General features: G+C 37.5%; 1 protein-coding gene across 3 annotated transcripts in view; it reads right to left on the bottom strand.

Moving 5' to 3' along the window:
• LOC129732659 (putative uncharacterized protein DDB_G0290989) overlaps positions 1-14,566 on the bottom strand; it is a 74,890-nt gene that overhangs the window by 23,153 nt on the left and 37,171 nt on the right. The gene's annotated exons all lie outside the window — the stretch shown is intronic.

Raw genomic sequence — 14,566 nt, 5'->3', positions numbered from 1 at the left:
GGTTAAATCTTTGATTTGCATGTTTGAGATTAATATTGAATGTTGAACAAAATAAGTGTGATCACATAAAACTCGAACAACAGATTTAACCTATTAATTTAAACTAGTCGCATCTAGTATAAGGTGCCTTAAAAAACTCTACGATATTTTGTTACTTGAATAAGGAGATTTCAATAAATTTAATCCAACTCGTAGATCTCTTCTCTGAAGACCCTTCGATTCTTTTTTTGACGGACATCATTCAGTATGTGAAATATTATCACATGATATTGATGAAAAATAAAAATCGTTCTATGTGACAGAAAAACAGCTTTTTCAATTAATATATGAAAGCCAACGAACTCTTAGCGTACGTAATTTTTAATAACTAATTTTCGAAAATGGCGGAATGAAAATTTTGCCTATCTTTTCACATAAAACAGCTTTTATTAAAAAGCAGTCAAACTTCTGACATTTCCCTTGAAATGATTTGTTTGACATTACCTTTATGCAAAAAACTAGTGGATGTGCAAAAAAATAATTCTGTATGTTGAAAAAGTTATGAACTTATTCTGTAATGCTACAACACAACCCAACCAGAATTGCTTAATTTTTTAACACAAACATTCTGACAGCTTCTGCTCGGCAGCAGCAGTAGGTTTAATATTTAACGTTCATAAATTATGCAAACAACATTCCGTTCATTGTTCCCGAATAACCCCATCCGTGGGCTGTCCAAGTGACCGGCTAGAAATCCTCTATGTATTGAAAGTATGTAATATATCCAGGCCGACTATCAAAATGTCAAAATCAGCTGACAGAGCACCACCCAAGAGGCGACTACTCGCTCGCCCCGATGTGGTGGGGCTGTGCGCATGTGCACTGGCCAAAATGCTGCGGACGGACTGTTGTTACCGAGTTGTGTTTCCAGGCGCAATTTTTCCTCTCATAGCATTATTTATGTCTACCCCTGACGATTCCTTCTTCCTCACTTGTGACGACTATCTACGGAAATTGCCAGCGAATAGAAATTATACCACCTCATCGTCGGTCACCAACAGCTGTGCTTGCGGACAGACAAAAAGAATTGTGGATGCACAGTTTGCCAAGTTTGTTATATATAATAAAACTATATTAGTAATGTGGGTGAGGAGAAAAGAAAATATTTATGTAAGACCATCATGAAGTTTCAACAGACTGTCGAGGAAGTGTCATTGCAGTTCGTTGCCATTCGCGGATTTATAATAGTTGGCTCATTGATTATTCCGCAGCTGAATGGAGGTGGATATTATCGGTTGACTTTGGGTCACATAGATCGATAGGGACGGTTACCAAAGTAACATGCAAAATTTGAGATAGTCAATGATAGTCGCATGGTCCAAATTTCGGTCAATTTAATTTAATTGCTATTTTTTTATTCCCGCTTATTTTCCGTCGGTATAACTTCGTCACTACTGTGTCAATCATTAACGCCTGTCTCCACCCAGGACCCTAATTAACGACCGGTTGACTAACAGATCGCCGCCAATGATTTATTTCCTTATGTGATACAAGGTTTGATGCAACAGATTTCACGCCCTAAATAATCTCGCAGTGTCGGGATTAGGATTAAGCCCCTGCCTGTTGGCCAATCCTCGACGTTTCGAACCTAGGCCACCAGCGTGGTTGTCGGAGACGTTACCAACTACGCTAGGCCGACGCCCGAACAATTGCTATGAGCGCACACGCCAAGCAGGTCGCAATAAAAATTATCATCCAGCTTTCAAAGTTAACGACCTCTGAGTACCTTACACAAAGTAGCACAATTACCCGGGCAGCCCATTTGAGACAATTGATTCAAGTATACGCAGATGGGACACAAGTTGGCATGAAGCGCGTGGGTCAACTACAATCCAGGTCTAACTGCGTTATGTTTTCAATTCAATTATCATAGTCTTATGCTGTACCATTTATCATCGTTTTGATGTGCAATACCCATCACTCAGGTCACTAGGTCGGGTTTACTCTTTCATACTTTTGCATACGAACTAGCGCCTTTAGCACTCGTAGCGAGAAACAAATGATCCGGAAGAATTGGTAATTCTGTAGTGGAAATTTCACATATGCAAAAGTACAACGGTCTTACTCAGCGGTACGTTTTTTGCAGTGTAAAGTTTAAAATAATGAAATAAAATCTAAGCTGACATTATTGTATGTTATTTCTTCACGAAATTAATGCGGCCAAATTTTATCTGGAGCAGACTCGAATAAAACTTTGTTCCTGAAAAATTTAATGTGAGACTTCACGGTAAGCTTGAATCATTATCGATTTTCATACTAACTCGAACCGCATGAGCGAATTGCTGTTGCTAATCTGCTAATAACGGCAGCACTACTAAAATGATACATATCACGAAAACGATGTTAATGATTCTAGCCCGGAACAGTGCATGTATTATAAATGTACAGGCCACTTAACTACCGGCTAAGCAGCGAGAATGCCATTGTAAGTCAGCGCGATGAGAGACTGAGTGAGTGCACTGTGCTGACCCGACCCCGGGCACAACTATCCTTTATCTTAATCTGTTATCAACTAAACTGTCTAAAAACCTATTGTTATAATCTGCTTCGCGTTCCAGACTCGTCGAATACTTCGCGAGTGGCACGTGGTTCACACATACACAGTGCATCTAAGTGATGTTCAGTCGACACACCTTGCGAAATTGCACGTCTCAGCTTGACAGCTGGTTGTTACACGTCATCTAGGTAGTATCGAGGAATTTGAATCGCATGCCATCATTGGAAACAGCTGTGCACTGCTCATTTGTATTGGAAAAGCTAGCGGAGGCAACCAAGGAAATACATATAGTTGCAGCACAGTTGCTAACCGCTCAGCCCGGCAATTCAGCGGATGACAAATTGGAGAAGTGTGTTCTGTCAATTGGCGCAGAATTGAAAAGGAATAAGGAATCTTGAGGAAGAAGTGCAGAGCGGTTGTTCTGAAGCTAAGTGACTTTGAATTTTTGATATTGAATATTTTTCGTTAGTCACAATGACATCGATTTTAGGCGGAATTTATACAGTAGTGAATTTTTCCTAATGTTGACCGATAGTTAGTACCATTATTCAAGTTGTGTCAATGTAGTCAATGAATTTCTCTCTTTCCACGAACACAGTTGAGATTGCACAATTTTTATCAATATTTAACAAGCAAACAAGCTACTTGCATAAGAAATGCAAAGGTTTGAGCGCTAACCACATCCCTATCATCAACTGTAATTGGTGCTGTCGCAATGTTATTATCATCACACTTTTTGTTGGATCATGAGTTTAGGTATAACAGGATAAGCCAATCCCATACTTTCGTTACTGCTTCTTTTAGCATTCCATTGGCTAAAATTGTAAGTGAGCAGTGTGGTATTATTCTAGTAAAAAAAAAACATTTAACAGTTACTAAAAACTTAAAACAAAAAAGTGGCCCAAAAAAACTGGTCGCCTCGCGAAATTTTTTTGAATGTAAACGACAGTAGCAAGTAAAGTTTCGCCTTCATAAGGCGTCGTACAAAAATTGCGTAACGCATGAAGGGGGGAGGGGGGTTAAGTCTGCGTTACTTATTGTTACCTAGGGGAGAGGGGGAGTAGTTGAGACCGTTACGTAACTGTGATGTTTGCTCAAAATTGCAAATTTGGAGAGGGGACAGGTTGTCCAGCGTTACGGAATTTTAGGGGGGGAGGAGCCATATCGAACGTTACTTATCGTTACATAGGGGGGGACGGGATCTGAAGTCTAAGTTTTTAGCATTACGTAATTTGTGTACGACGCCCAACTCTTTGTACATGCTGAAACCTAAATAGGGTATTGAAGGTCTCAGTCTTTAAACAGCGAATAATTAGTATATGCATCAAGACACTAGAGGGGAGAACACTAGTGGCCGTTATATATACGGAACTGAAAACAGCATCCAATAAGATCGTCCACAAAATTCTTCTATGCTTGCTTTAACTACTTGGAGTGTCCGAGCAGGTAATAAAATGGATGATTTCATCCATAACTGGAAGAACCCTTCGGATGCGACTTGGCTCGTGTATCTCTTAAGCACTCATCAGCACTTCCGAGGTACCGCAGGGAACTAATATTGGCCCACTTCTGTTCACGTCATTCTTTAACGGCCTAAGCCCAATGGATACGTTGCGGCAATTTGACAGTTAGCCCATACATTTTCTGTCAAATTAGCGTCAACGCAATGCAAACGTATCCATTATGTTTGGGCCTTAACGATGTGGCAGCTCTGCTAGGAGTTAGATGTAAGCTCATTTACACAGATGATCTACACCAACGGTTTTCAACCGGTGGGAAATTCCCTCAGAGAGGGAAATTGAGGAAAGAATCGCGAGTAAGAGTATTTCACATGTATTTCGCTTTTCAGATTGACAATTCTAGCAAATATTGAGGGATTTTTTCCAGTGTGCAATAAGTTAGTTTACTAACAACCCATGCTGAGATCAAATTATATATGAAATCTGTTGTAAATAAAAGTTTTAAAACGTTTGTATATTTCCATTTCCTACAGATTTTTCTTTATGGTGCCTATAGGGGGTGGAAACGCTCGTGTGAATTACCGTGTGTTTTTAGCTTTACCGCTAAACGAAATCTGAAATTCTATTGACCTTTTTTTGCAAGGTGGCAGTAAAATCTGCTAACAGACACCTGAGAGATAGCCTTAGTGGTGGGGTTGAATTTAACCGAATTCACTAAAACCTCTCCAGACTCCAGCCCTGATCTTCCGAGAGCAACGATGAAAAATTACGTCGGGAAGTGGCTTTTTGTGATACATGCACCGTGTTTACTCTTATACCTTTTAGCTAACCCCCTGGAGACAGACAGCTAGCTACCACTAGCGTGTTAGTGTTCGACAAACCGCACTCCAGATGTCCTGATCTTTTTCCGAACTAAGTTGTTCGGAGTACTGTCTGGCCCACTCATTATCATGATGCCGCTCTTCGAGCGCGCAAAACAAGGGCATACGAAGAAAACATGCTCGAATTTGGGAGGAAACTTGGTAGATCCAGCTCGGTACCACTATTCTAGAGGAAGACTTTCTTTTACAAAGTTGTTAAATGTGGTGAAGCGCTTATTTTAAAAAATATTGGAAATTAAGATGGCCCAAATTTTTTATGAAATCAGGTATCTAACTCTTTTATCTTTATAGATAGAAAAAAAAACATTTTCTACAAGGGTGACCATTAAAACAGCCGGTATGCTTTAGTTTAAAAATTTCTTAACTTTTGAACCAGTTGATCAATTTTTGTTCTTTTGGATTAAAGGCAATTATTTCAAGTTTCAAAAAAAAAGTAGGAGAGTGGTATCCAAGACACGACCGCATGACGTTGGACTACAGTATTTTTTATTTTTTATATTTCATTAAAATAAATAGTAGACGGAATCGTAACTCTAGTATTATCTGCAGTTCTATCTAACAGTGCATTTCTAAATGCTGAGACGTTAGAGCGTTAAAAATAATAATATATAGGTAATAAAAGAATGATGTCCCTTAAGCTGGAAGTACAAAGTCAGCAGAACAAAGACTTAATAGCATGAAAATTTAGTGCTCATTCGATGCTCATTTAATGCCATATCGCCGAATTTAATGCTCCATCATTTCTTTGAGAAATGCTCTTGTTTGCTAGATTAAGAAAATAGCTAGCAGACAATATACGAAAATAGCATTTTTAGTCACAAAACAGTTCTATAACGGTCAAAAACATTTAATGCTCATTTAATGCTCTTGAAAAAAAACCTGGTTTTCATGATAATTTTATTGATCAATATCATTAATTTATAAATAAATTTTTCAATGATATGATAATACATGAATAGCTTAATTTTTTCAAACATTTTCCTCTTAAAACAATCAGAATCCTTTTGATACGATTAGATACCAATTAAATGCTCCTATACGCAAGCAGTTTCAATAACTTGAGTGCATTTTTCAATAAATTTTTTTTTTTTTTCAAAAATATTGTTCTGCTAGCTTAAGAAAAAAGTTAGCAGAACATTGACCAGAAACAGCATTTTCAAGCAATGAACTGTTGTAGAATGGTCATAATAATTAAATGCTCTTGACATAACCTGATTTTCATGATAATTTCATTGATTTTGTATGAATTTTTCAATAATATGATAATACATGAGTATCTTCAATTTTTTCAAACAGTTTCCTCTGCAAACAATCAGAATCCTTTTGATACGATTAGATACCAATTAAATGCTTCCATATGCGAGCAGTTTCAATAACTTAGGTGCATTTTTCATTAAATAAATCTTTTTCAAAAATATTGTTCTGCTAGCTTAAGAAAAAAGTTAGCAGAACATTGGCCAGAAACAGCATTTTTAAGCAATAAACTGTTGTAGAATGGTCATAATAATTTAATGCTCATTAAATACTCTTGAAAAAACCTGATTTTCATGATAATTTTATTGATTTTGTATGAATTTCTCAATAGTCAATATTAACAATAATAATATGATAATACATGAATAGCTTCAATTTTTTCAAATATTTTTCTCTGAAAACAATCAGAATCTTTTTTATACAATTAGATACCAATTGAATGCTTCCATATGCGACCAGTTTCAATAAATCAAATGCATTTTCCATCAAATATATAGCACATCAAATTCAGTAGGGTAAATATGTATAAAACGTCCCCCCGGGGCATAACGCCCCAGTCCATTTATCCGGAAACACACAAAAAATAAGACATGAGACTATTGGGTATCCGTAGCGGGTCATAGGACCAACCTTCTGTGCAAGTTTGATAATTGTCACTAGCAGCAAAAAATAAACAAAAATCACTTTTGAATTGAGCTGCTTCAGATCTAATTTCTTGCAGCGTTTTCGTAACATTTTTTCACTAATGTATAAAGTTTATTACCTGGTTTTTGTACTTATAAATTTCAAATGAACCTCTAAGCAGCTGTATCTAGTGAAGAAACGATAAAAATTGTATAATTTGCTTAAGTATTCAATGCTTTCTGCTACATTACAGCTCCCGGGTAATATGCCCCACCGCTAGCCCGGCTGATTTGTTCATTGATTTAGCGTTTGCTTCTGAGACTTCAAGCGCTGTTTCACTTCGCATGCTGAGCTGGCATATGAAGCTACTGCATGGGGTATATTATACTGCATCTGGGGCGTTTTGCTACGGTAGATTGAAAAGCTCGCAATTTTGTCATATTTTTTAACAAAATTATGGCGTTTTCGTGTAATAGTAATTACAAAACAAAATAATAGCAGTGCATTACCACCAAAAAGTGTATCCAACTGCATGAAAGATTTTTTGTTTGTGATAAACAAAGCTACAATATTGACGATGTTCCTTAGGGGGGGCGTATTATACCTGTTTACCCTACCCAGCGAATCACGGGTTGAAACCCTTATTTCGTACCCTTTTCTATAACAATAGCTCCTCTGGCAACTGTCACGCGACGCCTCTGGTGACGCGACAAGGCTCGTAGGCCGAAAACATACTGGCGCGTCCTGCCGCGGGTTGATGTACAGCTCTACTTAGGGCTGTTCACTGGCCCATTGCAGGGCGAGCCGTCTCCGCGGCGTGAGTCGCGCCGGTGTGTTTTCGGCCTACGAGCCTTGTCGCGTCACCAGAGGCGTCGCGTGACTGATTTTGCTACATGTACACAAACATTAACTTAAGTTTTTTTTTCCTTGAATTAAAGAAGAAAATCAAACAAAAGTGAAACACGTGAGCATGCTAGCGAGGCCTTTCAATTCAAAGTATGGAACACTTTTGTTTGATTTTCTTCTTTAATTTAAGGAAAAAAAAACTTAAGTTAATGTTTGTGTACATGTAGCAAAATCAGTCACGCGACGCCTCTGGTGACGCGACAAGGCTCGTAGGCCGAAAACACACCGGCGCGACTCACGCCGCGGAGACGGCTCGCCCTGCAATGGGCCAGTGAACAGCCCTAAGTAGAGCTGTACATCAACCCGCGGCAGGACGCGCCAGTATGTTTTCGGCCTACGAGCCTTGTCGCGTCACCAGAGGCGTCGCGTGACAGTTGCCAGAGGAGCTATTGTTATAGAAAAGGGTACGAAATAAGGGTTTCAACCCGTGATTCGCTGGGTACTGCATTTGATGTGCTATATATTTGATGGAAAATGCATTTGATTTATCGCATATGAAAGCTTTCAATTAGTATCTAATCGTATCAATAGGATTCTGATTGTTTTCAGAGAAAAATGTTTGAAAAAATTGAAGCTATTCATGTATTATCATATTATTATCATATTATTGAAAAATTTATACAAAATCAATGAAATTATCATGAAAATCAGGTTTTTTCAAGAGCATCTAATGAGCATTAAATTACTATGACCATTCTACAACAGTTTATTGCTTGAAATTGCTGTTTCTGGCCAATGTTCTGCTGACTTTTTTCTTAAGCTAGCAGAACAATATTTTTGAAAGAAATTTATTTAATGAAAAATGCACCTAAGTTATTAAAACTGCTCGCATATGGAAGCATTTTATTGGTATCTAAACGTATCAAAAGGATTCTGATTGTTTTCAGAGGAAAATGTTTGAAAAAATTGAAGCTATTCATGTATTATCATAGTATTGAAAAATTTATACAAAATCAATAAAATTATCATGAAAATCAGGTTTTTTCAAGAGCATTTAACGAGCATTAAATTATGATGACCATTCTACAACAGTTCATTGCTTAAAAATTCTGTTTCTGGCCATTGTTCTGCTAACTTTTTTCTTAAGCTAGCAGAACAATATTTTTGAAAAAAACCTAAATTAATCCACCTAGCGGTCAGACCCAGCCTTTCTCATTCAAACTTTCATTTGTAAAAATAGATTTACATGAACGCTTCAATCCAATAAATAAAACTACCGAACCGATCGACGTGAAAATTTGTATGTAGGGGTTTTTGGTCCCGATAATGGTTCCTATGATAGTTTGAGACCCCTCCCTCTTCTGGAAAGGAGGGGTCCAATACAAATGAAACATACATTTCTGCACAACTCAAGAACAAACCAAGCAAATGAAACCGAATTTGGCATGTGGATGTTTTAAAGGGTAATAAATATGTCCATAATGGTTCGACGCCCCTCCCTCTTATGGAAGCACATGTTTCTGCACAAATTTCTGCACATCTCACGAACTAATCTACTAAATGGAACCATATTTGGCAGGTGAATGTTTTTAGTGGTAACAAATACCTCAGACTTCAGGCAACATTTTGGATATTGTTTTTGGCACATTTTGCATGTGTAGGATAAGTACAACGATACACCGTGCCCTAGTGCTGAGTCGAGAAAATTTCCAGTTCAAAAAGATCCTCGACATAAATATATCAATCAAAGCAGGTATAGTTTTAAATAGTCTCTGAATTTCTTTTCTTTCCATAACTTTTGAGCCACATATCAAATTGTTATGAAGTTTGTTATTTGTAAGTTTGAGACATGACTCGTTCGTATGACACTAGTTATGTTCAAATAAGTCATGTGAAATAATAGACTTTCATTGTTTTATTAACAATTTAATACATAACGGTGGCTTAAGTTCAATTATAATCAAATGAAATGGGAACGTATAGGGCAGCCAACATTTGAAACCACGTGTTCAATCATAATTCATCAGTTAACCCTTAACTAGCCCGTTCATCTTATATCAATATTGTTCAAATCGGTTGTGTAGTTTCTAAGATAATGAAATTTCGTGATTTTCACATTTCGATACATTACAGACGAAGTTACAGTCCGATTACAGCAAAATTCAATAGGGTGTTATGAGGCAGCTAGACCTTTCATTTGACATTAATTTTGTGGAAATCGGTTCAACCATCTCTGAGAAAAGTAAGTGAGTTCATGTAGTCTTTGGAATATTTTTCTTTTCATATTTTTAAACATAACAGGCAAAGTAATAGTCCGATTACAAAAAAAAAATCAGCAAGGCAGCAAGACCTTCCATATGACACTGATTTTATGAAAATCGGTCTAGCCATCTCTGAGAAACATGAGTGAGATTAAATAGTCTCCAGAACACGTTTATTTCCATAAATTCTGCACCACAGGTTCAATCTTCATAAAATTCAAAAGTTAAGGGTTTTTTAGGTAGCCCGTTCTTTTGAAATTAATTTTGTTCAAATCGTTTGTGTAGTTTCTGAGATATTGATGTTTCGTGATTTTCACATTTTGATACATAACCTCGAAACTAAAAATCCGATAACAATAAAATTCAATAGGGTCTTATGGGACAACTAGACCTTTCATTTGCAATTAGTTTCATTGAAATCGGTCCAGCCATCTCTAAGAAAATCGAGTGAGATTGGGAGAGCGTTACATACACACACACATACACACACATACATACACACACACACATACAGAAAATGCTCAGCTCGTCGAACTGAGTCAAGTGATATACGACATCCGGCCCTTTTGAGCACTTTTATACCTTTAGTTTTTGCAGTGATTGCTATACCTTTCTAGGAGAAAGGCAAAATATATTTCATGGAAAATGCACCTAAGCTATTGGAACTCCTCGCATATGTTTTATTAAATTGTATATGTTTTCAGAGGAAATGTTTGAAAAAATTTAAGCTATTCATGTATTACCATATTTTTGAAAAATTCAGAAAAAAATATAAAAATTATCATGAAAATCAGGTTTTTTAGGAGCATTAAATGAGCATTAAATGTTTTTGACCGTTTTAGAACTGTCTTGTAGCTAACAATGCTATTTTCGTATATTGTCTGCTAGCTATTTTCTTAAGCTAGCAAACAAGAGCACTTTTCAAAGAAATGATGGAGCATTAAATTCGGCGATATGGCATTAAATGAGCACTAAATTTTCATGCTATTAACTCTTTGTTCTGCTGACTTTGTACTTCCAGCTTAAGGGACATAAAAGAATGAATCTTTTATATCAGCGCTGTCACTTCAAAAAAAAAACCTTAGCTCCTGCCCAGCATACAACTTCATGTATTTGAAGAGATTACGTTTTTTTTCAATAACTTAAAAAGTAGGATCTCAATTACACGATTTTTGCGTAGTTGTTTCAAGGTTTTGGCGAGTGACAGAAAAATACATTACTTCTTTAATTATGATTTAAAGAATTTTTAAATGTTTTGTTATTTTACACGGTTTATATCTAGGTTGATGCCAAAACCTAGATATTCTGGAAAGAAATGATTGATATAGAAACGCTCAAAACCTGACCACTTTTCCCTGGTTTTCCCTGGTTGAATTACTAGATTTTCAAATTCAGGCGCCTAACTTCGATATAGACGTTAGTCCAACGTCAAAAAATTACCAACAAATCAAATCCGTGTGCTTTTAAATGCGAAACATTTAAAATAATTATGATTGTTCTCATGTTTTTAAATTAAATTAGCTCAAATACATAAAATAACATATTTAAAAAAATACATGCATTGTCAAATGTGTCCTTCAAATTAAAAAAAAAGTAAAATTCTCTACAGTCGGACAATAAAACGAAATACAAAACAATGATCAAACACGAACTGTAGGACGATTGAATCCGAATGTGATTCAACCGGTGTGATTTATGTTAGAACAACACCCGAGAACCAATGGTAACAAAACTCCATGTCCGTAATTTAATATGTATCTTTATAACAATATTGATAGGCTTTTAGTTTCTGGTACGATAATAATAATGGTGTAAGAAAATTTATTTATTTAACTTCAACTGACAAAGTCTCAATGAAGTGTACAATGGGAAAAGCCGACTTGAGCTGATAACATCATAACCATTCTCGAATCGGCATAGAAACCCATTTTTGAATGAGGTGTACAGAGTTTACAATTACAAATCACATTGTTGCCATTGTTGCCGCATAAGTTGAAATATGTTCAAACTCGGGGAAATTTAGTTTTGCATAAAAATACACAAAAAAATTATATATAGAAGCCAAGGCAGAAAAAAAGTCAATTTTTGTTGCACTGTGTTATCATCCGTTTATGGTTATTGATTATGCGGGAAAGCACGGCTACCTTTACTTGGCCTCAGTGTTGCGAAGTTTCGACACAAAAAAATGAAAATGATACAATAGTAGTTTCACTCTCACTCTTTTCAAACTGATATTGAGTGTCGCCCGAGTTAATTATCAGTCAATAATCATGTCAGTGAAATAAATGATATATCTTAATTAATATCAAAATTATTTGATCTGAGCCAATCCATTGCATGAAGTCAATAAAGTAGGTAATTATAAGCGCCTCCATCCTACACCGCATAAACATCGCTAGAGCAACATAGTGTGTGCGAAATCACAGTAATGCTGCCAGTCAGCATTATCACTGTCAACTGATTGGAGCTGAAAGCAATTATCTCTTTCAGCTCGATCGTGTTGATGCTGATATTCGCAGTTTTCAGTTTTAACTGAGAAACTATCACTGACAGTGAAAATTTGCAACCCTGCTTGGCCTGCGCCGAGACGACGAAACACTTGTGTGGTGGAGAAAACCATCCCAGATATGACTCCATCCCAGTGGGAACAACTGCGTGTTTACAACACGGATGGCCTGCCAGAAGCTATCCTGTTCCCAGGTTATTTTTCTAATAGTGTGGACTCTTCAAACGAGAAGATACTGCCATTCATCCAGAATCACAACGACGGTATCTCTGCACTGGAGTGGCGCGTAAGTAACCGCAAGGTTGCAGGAAAAACCGTCGAACTGTTTCTAAAGAAGGGTTCTTGGCCTTACGGACTCAAAAGGTAGGTTAATCAACTTTAACAATCAGCCCAAAACTTAGTACTGCAATTCTGTTAAGCAAAGTAATCAAATTCACTCCAATTACAGAATTTATTCAATATGACGTCGTTTCCATAATAGCGGAAGTCCCGACGTCCATCGGGAAGCAGGACATAGTCATCGCATACGCTTACTTCCTTGGGAACCTGGACGATATTCCGCTTCCCGAGGTCTGCGCTCTAGTGAGGTACTGGAAAGCAAGTAATAAGCCGATCGTCCTCGGTTGCGATGCGAACGCTCACCACATGATTCGGATACCCATAATTGGAATGAGTACTTTTTTGAATATCTTACTTCCAACGAGGTCAATATATGCATTGTAAGGAACAGCCCCACCTTCACAAACGCCATAAAAGACGAGGTCCTTGACTTGGAAACACGTCCTGTCTCTTCCATCACTGAATAAGTTCTTACTGAACTTGTGTAAAGAGTGAAATACCTGGGGATTATTCTGGATGGTCAGCTGAATTGGACGGCTCAAAATGCTTATGTCAGAAAAGCTACAGGGCCTGTAGCACACTATCCAGTAAAACCTATTCGAAGGCGATCAGGAATTAGTTTGGGAGTGCAGCGCAGAACTACGAGAGCTACCTCGACAGAATCAATTGCTACTGTACTGGGTACCTGGATACTGTGGTATCGAGGACAATGAAAACGCTGACAAGGGTTGCAGATAAGCTAAACAGCTAATCTCTCCAAACCCTGCTATAACCAAGAGGCTTCTCGGTCTCAAGCGTGGTTAGCTAAGTCTCTACACGGGAGTTATTGCCAGACACTGTCCTGCTCTTTACCACCTGAAGAACATCGGAATCGTCGGATTTGATAACTGTCGCTTCTGCAACCTTGCAGTTGAAACGTCCACTCGCCTGCTTTGTCTTTGTGAAGCTCTTGCTTTTGCAAGGTACTACTTCTTCGGACGTTACCTTTTAACTTTATTATCAGGTATAAAACTCTAATCCTCAAAAGGTTGTTAGTCTTTTTGACTATGCGATACTAAATTGAGGCACAGCATCACTACCAATCAACCCTACTCTATCAATAATTACGGTAACCTCGTACTCTGTGTACAGCAATCAGGGCCTGCCACAAAAGACAATCAATATGATGGTCGCAGTGGCTCTCTTAGTCCCAATGCCCTTCAGGCATACAAAAAACTTCTATATGCTAAATTTGGTTCCATTTATTTGATTAGTTCTCGAGTTATGCAGAACCTTGTATTTTATTTGTATGGAAGCCCTCACTTCCAGAAGCGTCTTAACTATCCTCATTACCTATCTTAGTCTCGAAAACCATTACATATAAATGTTCAGTAATTTTTAAATCTATAAGGATTAGATTAGGGGACGGGACACGACAATGCTGGGTATACAGACGCGAGGCATAATAGATGTGAGGCATAATGGATACGAGGTATAATGCCACAAGGCATAACAGACGCGAGGCCGAATGGACGCAAGGCGGTGTTGTATGATCGCATGAGATCCAATTATCGTGACTATGTGTCCCGGGTTTGCAACATCCATTTTGCATCAAAATGTCTATTGAAAAATATGTTGCACGTTTGATGATTGACAAAAAGCGTCATTCAGTGAATTATATACTAAACTCAGATTTATTCAGTAAGACTGTCGCAGTGGCATTTTCAGTACCCAGTGCCCTTCAGGCATACATTAGTTAAAAAAAAACTCAGATATTTTTTACTCTGCGTATGTAGATCAAATGTAAATATATCATGCGGCGAAGACGTTTAATCGAGAGCAAGGTAACAAGGCGGCACTAAGCCGCCGTGGTGTCCGCA

The sequence above is a fragment of the Wyeomyia smithii genome, chromosome 3 (genome assembly GCF_029784165.1).
Source record: "Wyeomyia smithii strain HCP4-BCI-WySm-NY-G18 chromosome 3, ASM2978416v1, whole genome shotgun sequence".
NCBI lineage: Eukaryota > Metazoa > Arthropoda > Insecta > Diptera > Culicidae > Wyeomyia > Wyeomyia smithii.
This window is presented reverse-complemented; position numbering and strand designations above follow the sequence as displayed.